This window comes from Globicephala melas, chromosome 17 (assembly GCF_963455315.2).
Source record: "Globicephala melas chromosome 17, mGloMel1.2, whole genome shotgun sequence".
In the NCBI taxonomy this organism is placed as follows: Eukaryota; Metazoa; Chordata; class Mammalia; order Artiodactyla; family Delphinidae; genus Globicephala; species Globicephala melas.
This window is the reverse complement of record NC_083330.1, coordinates 29654621-29670926: the sequence shown is the minus strand read 5'-3', so window position 1 is coordinate 29670926 and position 16306 is coordinate 29654621. Positions and strand designations below refer to the sequence as shown.

The following is a 16306-nucleotide window of genomic DNA, read 5'->3' as shown; positions in this document are numbered from 1 at the left end:
TTTTAAGAAGTATTTTCAGAACTGATGCAAAGTGGTAATTTAGTGATAGTTGTTAACCAAAATGTACAATATGTTTTCCAAAATACATGTTAAAAATGTATCTGTAGAATAAATTCATCATTATTTCTGAAAACAACCAACTTGTATTTAAAATACAGTAAATAAGTTGTTTTCCTTCACCCTATCTTTTCTAATATTTTTAGAAAATATTATAATCTGTGGGTTTTTTAAATTTCTACATGCATTTCCTGGCAGTCTCATGTTTGCCTTGATTTCCATTTTCAGGCAGTGACTCTGAGATGTAGGTTTTCACCTCTTCTCTCTCTCAACTATTTTATAGATTTTTCTGCTTAGCTGTCTTACTAATTAATCACAAAAAATAAATCATTCATGTCAACTCTAAATTGCTTACTTTGGAGCTATTTAAGCATGTTTTCTTTTTCTTCATATTCAGAGTAGAACTACATTTAATCTCTTCTTTAAAAGAGCAAAAATTAAATTTAGTGCATTTTTAAACATCTTGAAAATATTTTTTTCTCTTGAAAACTATAATCATAATATTTTAATAGTCTTCATACTAATATTTGATGTTTTAAAATGCAGTTTCCAAAGCAAATTCTATACATTCTTATTAACATCTTATGGTTTCAACTAACCCCAAATGTGATAAAATTATTTCTTCAATATTTAAACTCAATTATTCTATTGAAGCCCTTAATCCTTCTCCTTTATGGAATCTAATTATTCAGGGATTTAATTACTTTTCTAGAAATGTTCAAGACCTTGGTTCTAGTTATTTACTGCCATTGAACTGAATCTCCCGTCTTAGGTTCTGTGAAACACTAGTGCCTTCTGGGTATATTTTGAGTATAGTGTCTAGAGAATATGACCACTCCTTATACTTCACTGTTATGAATATGATCCAATCCTTATCTTTTTTTCTGGATTAATATAATATTTTTGTAAATGTTCCCCCTATTTCACCCCTGCTCCATACTGCAGACAGAAGAGTCCTTTGAAAATATGTCAGGTTTTGTCCTTGGATTCCATTAGGCTCCAAGTAAAAGTCCAAGTCTTTTACAATGAGCCAAGCTATCTCTTTAACCTCACCTTCTAAAGTCCCCACTTCTTCATTACCATTGGTCTCTTTGGCACCCTTCAAACATGTCAAGTAAACTCCCACCTTAGGGTTTTTGCATTTCCTATTTCCTCTGCTTCAAAAGTTCTCTTTCAAGGTATCTATATTGTATGCTACCTCACTTCATGTTTCTCCTCAAATGTCAGCTTCTTAGTAAAACTTTCTCTGAATACTTCTAAATATGATTGAATTATCCACCCCAACTCCTACTAAGACCCATAACTCCCTAATTTTTGTTCATAATACTAATTACATTCCAACACATCATGTCTTTTCTTTTTTTTGCTGTTGGTGATCATCTCCTATTAGAATATAAGCAAAGGCAAGGTTTGTACTAGGTTCTGTACTATGAACAGTGCTAAAGAAGCTCAATATATATTTGTGGAATAAATGAATTTTTTCACCATTTTCTTAGGCTACTTCTGCCTGCTGATGCATTCCCCAAATTGCTTTCAAGCTTCATGACTATCAATTTGCTTAACGCAAGTGAATTTTACTTTAATATCTATCATTACCACATTATTTTACATATCTCTCTATAAACCTTCTACAACTACCCAAACTCATGCCCTCTAAATCCAAACCTTTTATTTATTCAAATTATCCTCAGAGCTGTCTTCTTTCTAGTATACTAGAAAACTCTGATTATTTTTTATAATACATGTAATTCTACTACAATATAAGGTTTTATAACTTCATTTATTATAACATGATCAATTAATTAAGGAATATGAATTGCATTTATTTCATAATTACTAGTTACAATGTGAATAAAATAGAAAGCCAGAACTTATGGGTAGTAATAAAACTTTAAGTGTTTTGTGTTTTTATAAAAATGTGTGATAAAAATGATAACAATGCAGATTTGTTCAGCGATGTGGTAGGATTTAGAAGTATGCAATTGTACTATAAAAAGCAAAAAAACAAAAAAAACTCCAGTATTGGCATTCCTATAGGAAAATAACACCATTATTTTGAGGATTAAATACTCTAAATCTCAATCTTTCTCTCCATTGGAACAATGATTTTATAAAATGATTTTCAATGTTCTGAGGTTTCTTAGGAATAAAACTATTGTCATAGCAAGAGTCTATTCTTAGCAGAACTAGCCGTACTATTACAATTGGGATCATGACAATTACTTCTTAAATATTCCCTTTTACATTATACTTCCACTTTATATTCCTTTACTGTTTCCTACTCTCTCCACAGAAAAAGAAAGATTACATATAATAATAAAAATAACATCTGAATAGCATTTTGACATTTTCAAAGCAGTTTTACTTATATTGCCTCATTTAATGTTAACAACAATGCTGTAAATTGATATTATTTTCATTATTTAAAGAACGTGATGAGCCCCTGATTTCAAGAAAATACTGATAGTGTCAGACAAAACTTAAGCCTGTTCTAGATATTATTTTTCCCTGTCCTGTCACTCTGTATAAGAATAAAGAAATAACATGTTTTTAAAATAATTTTATCCATATGACTGTTGTTTATGGTTATCTTTATTTTTCATAATCTATGAAGACATCAATGATAAGGTGAATAAACAAATAATATCTGTTGTATCTTGTATTAAAAATATTAAATTAAAACTGAAAAGTCAGGAAATATTCCTAGTAAGAATTATGAAAAAGTAAGTTTTAATCTGAGTTAACAAACTGACGTAATCCTTGACAGACTGCCTTCAGTGTAAGCAGGATTTAATTAAGGTTACTATTGAGCTAGATATTCAAATAACTGAAGATTAAGGGAACATAATAAAGATATACAATCATATTTTCTGGATAAGTAAATCACAATATATTTATTTAGCACTCTCATGTGCAGCTATATTGGAAATGAAGTACAAAGAAAAATATGCCCCCTGTATTTATACTTACCAAAATATGCCCCCATATTTTGAGCCAAGTAGAAAATATTAATAAAAGCTCTATAACAAAAAAATGAGTACATGTAAAGCCCTGCATTCCACAATCTGTTCACACACCATTGTCAACCTTCATAAATCCACCTAGCAGGGACCCGACCACACAGTGGTTCAGAACAAAAATGCAGCATCATAAAAAAAAACAAGTCTGTCTAATTAAAATTTTGATATTTTATCATAGATTTTTACATTAATTTTTATTTTTCAAAATACTGCATTAAGAATATTTTATCTTGTTTACTGAGTTTTTGGTACACGCCCTTCAATCTGGCACCTCATCTTAATCCCAGCCCTGTCTCCAGGTACATTTATGAGTATCACTGAAAAGAGATGACTGAAAAGCTGTAACTATAGATTGAAATAATCTACCTCAACAACAAAAAGTGCATGTTCTATTACACCATAGAATATTAAGCTAATGAGTTCTTGTGTCACACTTCCAAATCTAAATCTTAACTTCACAACTTAAGCAGTGTCACAAGGATGATTACTGCAGCATAGTTTGGAGGATATGTCTCTCAACTTAGAGCTTATTGTTAGAAATACTATAGATACATTACAAAGAATTAACTCTATAACCATAAACCTGGCAACATTTCCATAATATAGTAGGTAACTGAGAAAAAAATCCAAAATATATCAGTATTATGCTAATATTGTAAAATTAATGATAATAAATCATTCTGATCATACACATATCTATACAACAATGTGTGACATTTTAAAAAGTTATATTTGAAGAGATAAAGAGGAAGCAAAGGTGTAAATAAGCCAAATTTCTAAATGACATTTTAAAATAAATGTCCATACAAACAGAGCATGCATGTTATGATTTCATTTATATAAGTGTAAATGTGTTTGAATATGGTATTGAAGAGATACTTGAAATGGTGGTCACAAAAATGTTAATTGTGATAACATCAAAGTTGTGGGATTTAAGGTAAATGTTTTCCAAGTAAATGTTGAATTTTTTCACAATTAATATATATTATTTCTATGACCAAAAATTTTAAATGTTTTATAAGATCACATAGCAGCAACTGCATTTGAGCTTCAAAAATGAATTTGAGGTCTTTGTTCAAAATGACAGACTGAGCATGAGCTGTAATTCCCTTAGTATTAAAAAATAAACATTAAATGCATAATTATATACTCTGTTGAAAAAGGAAAAACATTTTGTGTGTGTGGTGAGGATGCAGAGCTCTTGACACTGGTTGTTCATGGGAAGCTTCTCTCAGAGAAGAATATTTAATGGTAAACAGAAGTATGAGGAGGATCCAGTCATATATTTTTGTGACAAGAATAGTTGGGAAATAACTGTCCAAATAGAAATAAGCACATGTGCAAAGATCAGAAATCCTGAGGGAGAAAAGAGAAGCTGACCAGAGATTTGGATAGCCAGAGAACAATGAGAAGGCTGGACATTGGGAGGAATGGGCAGGGCCAGATCTCCCAAGGTACCTGTGGACTTGTTAAGGAGTTTAGTTTTTTGGGTTTTTTTTTTGAGTTTAGATGTTATTAGAAGAGCAATGGTAAATCAGTAAGCAGATTTAACTGGAGAAAAAATGAACTTCAGTTTGTGTTTTGAAAAGAGTATTCCAGCAGCTATGTAATACCCGACTGGAAGGCAGAAGTAATGGACACTGAGAACCTACAAAGGAGGCTATCACAGTACCCAAGTGGGAAGTTATGGTGACTTGCTCAGAGATTGACGTCAGTGTGAAGGGAATGAAGCAGACAAAACCAAGATATATTTTGGAGTTAACCCTGAAAAGACTTACTGATATTCAGGTGTAAAAGGGATACAAAGTATTAAGTATAATGTCTACGTTTGTCACTCCAATGAATCCTTGTCTGATTTATGGAGAAAGAAGGAAATGGAAAAGAAACAGTTTTAGAGTCATTGGGAATGAGGCAGGTGGGCAAAGGAAACTGAGAGTTCTAGTTTGGGTATGGTAAGTAGAAGAAGCCAAAAAGATGGCTCAATACATGAATGTAGAGTTCAGAGAAAGGTCATGGTTTATTTGTTTTTGTAATCTCCCAATGGCTAAAACTAATTTTGTTTCACAAGTTCATAACATTTTACTTGGAAATTTTACCTGTAGAAAGTTATATTTAGGAAATAAAAGTGTGGACATAAATTCATTTATAATAATTTCATCATACATGATAGCAAAGAAATTAGGTGAATGTGCATAAATAATAAACAATACTACAAAGAAAAGTCAGACAGGATTTGATGATTTGTTAGATGGTGCTAAGGGCATTGTTTTATGATAAAGTTAGTATTACAAGCTAGAGCTGAAGAAAAATGTATTATAGAAAGCTCTTTGTACTTTTTCCTTCCTTCTGTTGTTTATACCTATGCTAAACAATATATTTACATATTTTAATACCATATTTCAGAAAGATATAAAAATTTTGTATAAAATTAAAACGCAAAAGAGTTTGTTCTTATAAGTAGCATTTGGAAATGATTTTTTTTAATACTATTTGCATAAAAATAACTTGAAATATAGAAATACTTCAAAATGACAAAAGTTAATTATCTTATTTTTTTATCCATTCATCCACCCTGTCTTTTTGTTTGTTTGTTTCTTTTTTGGCAGTACGCAGGCCTCTCATTGTTGTGGCCTCTCCCGTTGCAGAGCACAGACTCTGGACGCACAGGCTCAGCGGCCATGGCTCACGGGCCTAGCCGCTCTGCGGCATGTGGGATCTTCCCGGACCGGGGCACGAACCCGTGTCTCCTTCATCAGCAGGCAGACTCTCAACCACTGTGCCACCAGGGAAGCCCCACCCTGTCTTTTGATTGGAGCATTTAGTCCATTTACATTTAAAGTAAATGTATAAAGTATATGTATATGTATAGCTGATTTGCTTTGTTATAAAGCAGAAAATAACCATTGTAAAGACCATTGTAAAGCAATTATACCACAATAAGGATGTTAAAAAAAATAAGAATAAATAAAAGGAGGAGACAACTGCAAAAATAATAAAAAGTTAAAAAAATAAAGTAAATGTTGATAGGTATGTAATTATTTACATTTTGTTACTTGTGTTCTGATTGTTTTTGTAGCTCTTCTCTGTTCCTTTCTGCTTCTCTTTTTATCTTCCCTTGTGATTTGATGATTTTCTTTAGTGTTATGTCTACATTTCTTTTTCTTTATTTTTTGTATATCTGTTATATTTTTTGTTTTGTTTTGTGGTTACCATGAAGGTCATACATAAGCAATCTGTTTTAAGTTGATAGTGACTTAAATTTGAGTGCATTCTCAAAGCAGCACATTTCTACTGCCCCTCCATCATTTAATGCTTTTGATGTCATATTTTACATCTTTTTATTTTGTGTGACTCAACTATTTTAGGGATAAATGATTTTACTGTGCTTGTCTTTTAATCTTCATGCTAATTTTATAGATGTTTGATCCACTACCTTTACTGTATGTTTGCTTTTATCATGAGATTTTTTTCTTTCATAAGTTTCTTGTTTCCAGTTATGGCCTTTTTTTTTCCATTTAAAGAAGTCCGTTTAAGGTCCCCTCAGCCCCCACCACCACGACCCTTCTGCCAGCACTCCAGCACCACCTTGGGCCGGCAATCCTCTATGGGAGGGAGCAAAGCAGCCAGTGGCTAGATGGGTAGCTGATGGGGCAATGGGGACAGCAGTGGGGCAGCCTGTTGTCCTGCATACTGGAAAGTGACATCTCCATGGGGCCAGCCTGTAGTACCCATGCATTCTAAGGTGGACAGCAAGTTCTGTGTTTATCAGAACACTTCCACTGCTGTACTGAGGGCACAAGCATTTTCAGTGGGACTTGAAATTCCTGGAGAACTGCTTTTGGTAAAAAGCTGGCAACAATTTCTTTAATATCCATGTCTTAATTTTTTGTTTTGTTGTGTTTCAGAAAGACATCAAGAAACTATGAACAACTTTGGTAATGAACAGTTTGACTGCCATTTCCTGAATAATGCCTTTACTGCAAGGACATTCTGGACCAAAACAAATTAATGAAATTTTTTGTTCTGATGATAAGGCTGCCTTCTATGTTGTAGGCCTGGGAGACATTCTAAAGAAATAACTGAGATGGTTAAAAGCTCTTCCTCTGGTCATCCCCTTTTATGCAGTCAAATGCAGTGATAGCAGAACCACAGTGAAGACCTTAGCTTCCATCAGAACAGGATTTGACTGTGCCTGCACGACCGAAATACAATTGGTGCAGAGTCTCAGGGTGCCTCCAGAGACATGCGAATTCTTGTAAACAAGTGTCTCAGATTAAGTATGTTGCCGATAATGGAATCCAGATGATGACTTTTGATAGTGAAGTTGACTTGGTGAAATTTGCCAGGGCACATCCAAAGGCAAAGTTGGTTTTGTGTGTTGCCACTGATGATTCCAAAGCAGTCTGTCACCTCAGTGTGAAATTTGGCACCAGAGTCAAAACTAGCAGGCTCCTTTTGGAATGGGCAAAAGAGCTAAATATTGATGTCATTGGTGTCAGCTTCCACATGGAAAATGTCTGTACCGATCCCGAGACTTTCATGCAGGCCGTCTCTGATGTCTGCTATGTCTTTGACATGGTAGCTGAGGTTTATTTCCACATGTATTTGCTTGATGTTGGTGGTGGCTTTCTTGGATCTGAGGATGTTGTGTTTGAGCTGATTCCTTCAGGCATGCTGGTGGGTGGGGTTGGCTACAAAGCCCAGCCTCAACTACTGCTATTATGCTGGTGGGAGTGACTAGCCCCCAGCCAGCTGTCTACGAGGCCTGGCTGTAACTGCTGCAGCTGTACTGATAATGCAGGGCTGGCCCCTGAATGACTGGCTGCAAGACCTGATGACATCTGTCACAGGAACGCTGGTGTGGGGGGCTGGCCAGGGTGGGAGCTACTTTGGAGGGAGACCAGTGCTGGCAGAGGCTGCCCACCAGGTGGAGCAAGCCTGGCTCCCTGGAGCAAGAGCCACTTTGAAGAGGCACTAGTCCTGACCAGGGTGGCCTGCTGGGTAGGGGGGAGGGGGAGTCACTTAGGAGGGGCTGGCCAGGGTGAATTGTTTGGATGGGGGAGTCCTCAGGGGAATGCCAGGACCGAGTACATAGTGTTAGGCTGATGAAGAGTGAGAGAAATGGTACCCACCAGCACCAGGCCAGCTAGGCAGGACTGCTTCAAAAAAATGGAGCCTACCAGCATTTTTGTCCATGGAGAAAGTCCCACCAGATCCCTGCCCTTCTGGCACACTCCCTAAATTTAGCAAATGAATCTCCTTCTTATATGACCTGGATGTTTTTTCAAGCCGTTGCCTCTGTGCTAGGACTTGGAGCAAGTAAGTTTTTGTATGAGCCCTTCAAGAGTAGAGTCTTGGCTTCCCACAACCCTCAGGCTCTCCCAAATATAAGCCCCATATTTTTCAAATGCAGAAGTATGGGAGCTCATCTTCCAGTGCAAGTCTCGCCTGGTAGGGAGCCCAACATGGGGCTAGACTTCTTGATCTTCGGGGGACCTCTGCAGGTCCTTAATTGTAGGAAATCTGTCCTGCTAGTCTTCAGGTTGTTCTCAGAGACATATAGTTGTTCTATATGTAGTTGTAGTTTCCATGTGTCCTTGGGATGACGTGAGCTCAGGATCTTCCTACTCCACCATCTTGATCCAGACACTCTAGTATCTCATTTTTTTAATTTCTCTTTTTTATTACTAGTTAGGTTAACTTTTTTATAATATATTTATTAGCCCATGCATTTTTAATTGTGAATGTACTTGTGAATCAATGTTGATTTTTCTTTTTTTTAAACTTTTGATCCCCTTCACTCATTTATACCACCCCCACCTCTTGCCTCCAGCAACCACCAATCTGTGGTCTTTATCTATGAGCTTGGATTTTTATTTTGTTTTGTTATCTTTTTATTCCACGTATAAGGTAGATCAGATGGTATTTGTCTTTCTCTGCCTGACTTATTTCACTTAGCACACTATTCTCTTGAAGCCAAAGCATGGAGAAGAGTTCCCTTGTTGTTGTTTGTGTTGGGTGTATATATGGGTTTTTTTTCTGACCTATTAAAAATATAGGCACTCACTTTTATTTATAAGTACTATTATGTCATTAGTTGGAATAAGGGTATCCTAGTGCAGTGCCTTGATCATAGGAGGCTCCAATAGAAGTAAGTGCATAAGTAATTTGGGAAGCAAAAATACAGAACTAAGAACCAGTGGCCTTGGCACAGCCATGATGCTTTGAAGAAATGGACCAACCTGCCTTGGGTTACTTGCAGAGGTACTCTTCAGATGTCATTAGAAACTGTTTCCAGGAGAACAACTTCCACACTATGGCAGATGAAAAAGATAGTCACCCAGCATCACAACCTCAAAAGGCATGACAGAAATTTGTCACATACCCAAGAAGAAGGCAGACACAGAAGTGAGAAGTCCTTCAACTACCATCTTACTCCTGCCTCACAAGGACAGAAGAGCCACAGCCAAGAGCCCTGCCACCCTCTGCACCACGCTGAGTCTCATCAAATAAGACTGCTTTAATTTCACTTCCTGTAGAGACTAGAAGAATAATTTCTGAATCAGTACATTTTTTTATTTCCCATGAAAATTTATAGAACTTATATGAGGGTTTTTTTTTTTTAATGTACAGCTTTGGGACTAAACTAAAAAATATTCTTCTGCTTCATTTAAATCAACAAAGGCCACTTGTGCTTATAAGATATAGTTTGAAAGATCATGCACTGGAAAGGATTTTGGCAAGTACGGATAAAACCTGATTCTATACTTATTTGGAATTCAGCACTAACCTTTCATAATCTAATGCAAATAAACATCTATTGAAATACAAGTAAAATGATACACTCAGTTTCTACTGTAAAAGTTAGAGTTTGGCAGCTCGTTAACTACAAAGGAAAAAAGATTACTAGAAGCTTTTTAAATAATTGAAATAAGTAATGGATGCCATAAGCCTCCTCAAACTGTGTAAAAGATTTATAGTTTGATCCTGCCAAATGATAACTGGCAGTCTATTAATCTGCGTGAAAAATGAGATATGTTATTTTCTGCATAATGTAACTTGCATAACAATGAAAAGTGTTTGCTAAGGAATGCTTCTGCTTTAGTTCTTTTTCACTCTCTTTAACTCGAGAAAGTGTGTTTAATGTAAACCCTTGGATTGATATTATGCTGACAATCTTCATGTAGTACTATGAACTGATTAGACTAAGCACTAGACTCAGAGTAAAAAGTATTTAAATACAGTACCAGAGTATTCATTATTTTGCTGTATGACTGCAGACAGCTCTGTCTTTGGACAGACCCCCAACTCTCCAATTTATCTTGATAATTAACATAACTTGCTATTAAGCATAAATTTCATTGGATAAAAATCAAGCTCTCATTACAGTTTCCCATGATATCTTTGACAGCACCACACAGTGATGGTAATTTTGATATATAATATAATCCATTTTACCAAAAACATTTATTGAGGGTTCCACATGTGTCTAGAGCCATTCTAAGAGTTTTACTCATTTAATCTTCTCATGAACCTAAAGACGAGATCCTATTATGAACCCCTCTTTGGAAAAGAGGAAATTGAGCCAGAGAGATGTTATGTAACTTATCCAAGGTCAAAGCTGCTAAAGTGTGGAGTCTATATTTTATGCCAGGCAGTTTGACTCAAGAGAGATCAAACCTAAGGCCAAATGGATAATACTCTAGGCACACCCTGTTTATCTTTTGAGGATCAGACTTTGTCCTAAGCACTTTGCACAGAATAACTCATTACATTTAGTAATGAAAATAAAAACAAAAATAAACAAATGGGACCTAATTAAACTTAAAATCTTTTGCACAGCAAAGGAAACCATAAACAAGATGAAAAGACAACACTCAGAATGGGAGAAAATACTTGTCAGTGAAGCAACAGACAAAGGATTAATCTACAAAATATATAAACAGCTCATGGAGTCCAATATCAATAAAACAACCCAATCAAAAAATGGGCAGAAGACCTAAATAGACGTCTCTCCAAGGAGGCACAAGAAAGGATGCTCAACATTACTGATTATTAGAGAAATGCAAATCAAAACTACAATGAGGTATCACCTCACACCAGTCAGAATGGCCATCATCAAAAATCTACAAACAGTAAATCCTGGAGAGGGTGTGGAGTAAAGGGAACCATCTTGCACTGTTGGGGAGAATGTAAATTGATACAGCCACTATGGAGAACAATATGGAGGTTCCTTAAAAAACTAAAAATAGAACTACCACATGATCCAGCAATCCAACTACTAGGCATATACTCTGTGAAAACCATAATTCAAAGGACACATGTATCCCAATATTCATTGCAGCATGGAATGGAAACAACCTAAATGTCCATTGACAGATGAACAGATAAAGAAGATGTGGTACCTATATACAATGGAATATTACTCAGCCATAAAATGGAACTAAATTGGGTCATTTGTAGAGATGTGGTTAGACCTAGAGTCTGTCATACAGAGTGAAGTAAGTCAGAAAGAGGAAAAACAAATATTGTATATTAACACATATATGTGGAATCTAGAAAAATGGTACAGATGAACCTATTTGCAAGGCAGGAATAGAGACACAGAAGTAGAGAAAGGACATGTGGACATGGTGGGGGAGGAGAGGGTTGGACAAACTGGGAGATTAAGAATGATATATATACACTACCATACGTAAAATAGATAGCTAGTGAGAACATGCTATAAAGCACAGGAAGCTTACCTCAGTGTTCTGTGACAATCTAGATGGGTGAGGTAAGGGGGTGGGAGGGAGGTCCAAGAGGAAGGGAGTATATGTATACATATAGCTCACTCACTTCATTGTACAGCAGAAACTAACACAACATTGTAAAGCAATTATACTCCATTAAAGAAAAGTTAAAAAAAAAACCTATTACACAGAATTAACCCAGTTTCAGAATTTAAAAAACAAAAAAGTATCAGACGTTTAGTAACTTGCTTATAATCATATTATGCAATAATTAGTGAAGCCTGAATTCATCTGCCTGATTCAAAAGCCCATGCTATTGACAAGAAGAGTGTATGGTCAGCTTCAGTTTACTCCAACTTTATGAGATGTATTAAATAGAGAAATCACAGCTATTTACCCAAGTCAAACTACTTTTTTTCTTTTTTCTTTTTTTTTGATATCAAAAATCAAATAGACTGCACAGTAAAAGGAAAAATAGACAAATGTGCTAGGAATGAAAATATATCAGTTTTACAGACTCCAAAATTACAGCCAAACCCTCAGGGTGTTGAAATCCCTCTGACCTGCCTGAGGTTGTTTAAGAGGAATACTGGCCCTGGGAGTCCATTCAAGCCTCCAGGCAAAGCTCACTGTGTATAGGCACTTCAAAAAGGAGACAGGGAAGGACAAGAGAAGAACATCTATATATATATATATATATATATATTTTATGTCAGCCAAAGCACTGTCTACTGCATGCTGCAGAATGCAAAAGAAATCAACTGTATCTCTATATGTAGTCAGTTATCAAAGATTCCAGGTAACAGTGCAGCCATAATGTGGGGTACCAATATAGCTCTTAACTTTGGCCAAGATGGTCACCTTATCACTGTTACTTTTGGCCTGCACTCTGCAATTACAGCTGACATCAAGTCACCAACGTGTTAAGGTTTTTCTTCCATGTTGTTTCCCACTAGGTAACCTCCATATTTATTTTTCTTTTTTCAGATTTTTTGGAATGTATATATATGTACACAGAAAAGAATTCTTTTTGCATAAATTATTCAAAGTCAGCCAGACAAACCAATAATAAAAAAGCTGATTAGAAAAGAAATACTATTGTTAATCAACTTTAAAGTTCAGAAATCAAATGGTGCATAACAATTGCTGATAACTCTGCAACATTAACTTGCTTTTTGGAGTGGATTGTTTTTTAAGATAGTGTTCATCTGCTGATACATCTGCCATTAAAGCTCATGGATACAGAGGCTTTCTCTAAGCTTTACTATCCAAATAACTCCCCCTATGCGAGGAGTCACAAACTCATTTAGCTCTGTACCTTAGACTTCAAAGTAAGTGATTTTTATCAAATTCTAGATCTTGGACCACTTCATTGTACAGCAGAAACTAACCACTTCCTTCCCCCAAATGCATGTAGAAAATAAGTATATTCTTCTGCTTTTTGCTTACTTCCTGACAAGAATTCTAGCAGGGAACTGCGTTTCTGACTCATAATTGCTATAGCAGTATACTTCTGAATTTTATCTTTAATAGAGAAACAAAAAGAGAATGACAGCACCATGATTTTCTATTCTTTATTCCCATAACAGACTGAAAAAACCCAACCCCGATTAAAATTAAATTTGTCAAAAGGCATTACACAGCAACATTCTTTGAATATATACGCCTGCAAAAAATAATTTCAATAGCAAACCACAAAGACATATCTATGTGTCTGATTTCAAGTGTATTTTATCAGATACATTTAAACTATCATGGGAATAATTATGAAGCAAACAAATTATTAGTTGCAAAACAAGTGGAAACTCTTCAGTTTCATTTGTAAAATAATGGTAATATTATTCACCTTAAAGAGCTATCATGAGGATTAAATGAGACCATGTGTGCAAAGTATTTAACATAGTGCTGGTACACACTGGGCACATAATAAGTGTTAAGTATTAGTACTGAGTAGGACTGTTACCCACACAATCTCCTTAAGAGTGATTGACAATATGACTTCAAATACCACTAAATATGAACAGCTTCCACGTGTGTATTTCTAGACTATAAATGTCTCTGAACTTCAGAAAAATATGTAACAACTGTACATCTCTACTTGGATGTTTCTAAAGCTCTATTTCCAGCTCAGTGTGCTGGAAATAGAGTTTTACATTTTCATCAAACCAAACATAATTCACCTCCATTCAAAAATCTGTGAGTTGTCCTAGATTTTCTCTCTTTTACATCACACACCTAATGTTTCCTAGTTCTATTGATTGAACTTTCTAAATATATTCCATGTCTATATCTCCTTATCCATATTACCACTGCCATTGGTGTAGTTCAAGATCTGATCATTTCTTGCCTGGATTCTTGCCATCCTTTTTAATTGGTTTTTCAGCTTCCATGTGTGCCCCCTTCAGCATATCTTCTACACTGCCACTAAAGCTGCCAAATGTAAATCTGACCATGTTACTCACTGGCAAAAATACTTCAGTGACTCCCAATTACCTGCAGAATAGAGACCAAATTCTTTCATGTCTGGATCTCTTGGAAGACAATAAATATCACCTTCTTACCTTCCAAATTGGAAAGGTAATAAGAAATAAAAGAATGAGAAATAGGTAACTAAAACCTCTTTTATTACTGATGAAGCTACTATGAATATATAGTTTATACTTGCAGTCAAGTGTGTCTCTTCACCTTGAATCCTATAATCAGAAAACTTACCCTCCCAGCCCGAGGCAGAGCTAAACTAGAGCAAGTCTTCCCACCCTGGAGAAGGTGCTCCCTTCTGGCAGTACACTTCAAGAGGAAGAATGGTTTACCCTAGGAGTTTTACAGTTTCAGGTCTTATGTTTAAGTCTTTAATCCATTTTGAGTTGATTTTTGTGTATGATTTAATATAAATATACAATTGCCTTCTTTTGGATGTGGATATCCAGTTTTCCCAACACTATATGTTGAAGAGACTATCCTTTGAGTATTCTTGGTTCCCTTGTTGACTGGTGATGTACACCTGAGTTTATTTTGGGGCTGTCTATTCTGTTGCATTGGTCTATATGTCTGTCTTTACGCCAGATATTAGTCTTGGCAATGACTTCTTGGATATGACACCAAAAGCATAGGTAACAAAAAGATAGATTAGTGGGACTGCATCAAATCAAAAAGCTTCTACAAAGCAAAGAATGGTGAACACAATAAAAAGGCAACCTATGGAATTTAAGAAAATATTTGCAAACTGTATATCTGAGAAAAGGTTAATGTCCAAAACACATGAGGAGCTCCTCCAACTTAATAGTAAAACAAATAAATGACACAATTTTTAAAAATGGGCAGAGGACTTGAATAGACATTTCTCAAAGAAGATATACAAATGGTCAACAGTCACATGAAAAGATACTCAACATGACTAATTATCAGAGAAATGTAAATCAAAATCACAATGAGATATCACCTCACACTTGTTAGGATGGCTGTTACCAACAAAACAAAACAAAACAACAACAAAAGAAATGACAAGTGTTGATGAGGATGTAGAGAAATTGTGCACTGTTGGTAGAAATGTAAATGGTGCAGTCACTATGGAAAACAGTATGGAGTTTCCCCAAAAGATTAAAAATAGTAATACCATATGATCCAACAACCCTAATTATGGGTATTTATCCAAAACAAATGAAATAACTGTCTCAAAGAGATATCTGCATTCCCATGTTCCCAACATTATTCACAGTAGCCAAGATGTGGAAGCAACCTATTATCCATCAATGGGTGAATGAATAAAGAAAATGTAGTATACATATCAAATGAAAATATGTAGTATATATATTAGCCCTGAAAAAAGGAAGAAAATACTGCCATATTTAGCAGTATGGATTAATCTCAAGGACATTATGCTAAGTGAAATAAACCACTCATTGAAGGACATACTGCATGATACCACTTATATGAGGTATCTAAAATAGTCAAACACATAAAAACAGAGAGTAGAATGGTGGTTTCTCGGGGCCGAGGGGAGGGGGAAATGGGGAGCTGGTTTTCAATAGGTATAAAATTTCAGTTATGCAAGATAATTAGCTGTTAGATATCTGCTGTATAGCATTGATTCTATAGTTGACAATCCTGTGTTTTGCACTTAAAAATTGTAAAGAAAATAGATCTTTACCACAGTGAAAAATCTTATGACAGTGAAAAAAAATTAAGTTTAAAAAGAGGAGGAATGGTGAAGATATGCCAATACTTCCATTTAAATATTTCTAAATTTACCTCTCAAAGAGGTGGTTCCACACAACCTCCTTAGAGTAGAGTGAGTTAGTAAGGCTGGGTATGTCACCCGGTGGAGCTCCTGTCACTTGGAAGAAAAATCAGGTATGCTCTTCCCTAACAAGGAGTCTGGCAGACCAAGGCCTTTGTGATCTGACCTGTAGCAGCTACTCCTATAGCCTCATCCTCTGACACTCCCTGCCACTCAATGTAGGTTCTGCTATCAGTTTCAAAGTGTGTTTCATAAATTGT

At 35.4% G+C, this 16306-nt stretch overlaps 1 protein-coding gene and 1 pseudogene across 1 annotated transcript in view; one reads left to right on the top strand and one right to left on the bottom strand.

Moving 5' to 3' along the window:
• Positions 1–16306, bottom strand: part of CNBD1 (cyclic nucleotide binding domain containing 1) — a 388156-nt gene that overhangs the window by 140076 nt on the left and 231774 nt on the right. The window lies entirely within an intron of this gene.
• On the top strand, positions 7000–7814 carry LOC115843313 (ornithine decarboxylase pseudogene; annotated as a pseudogene).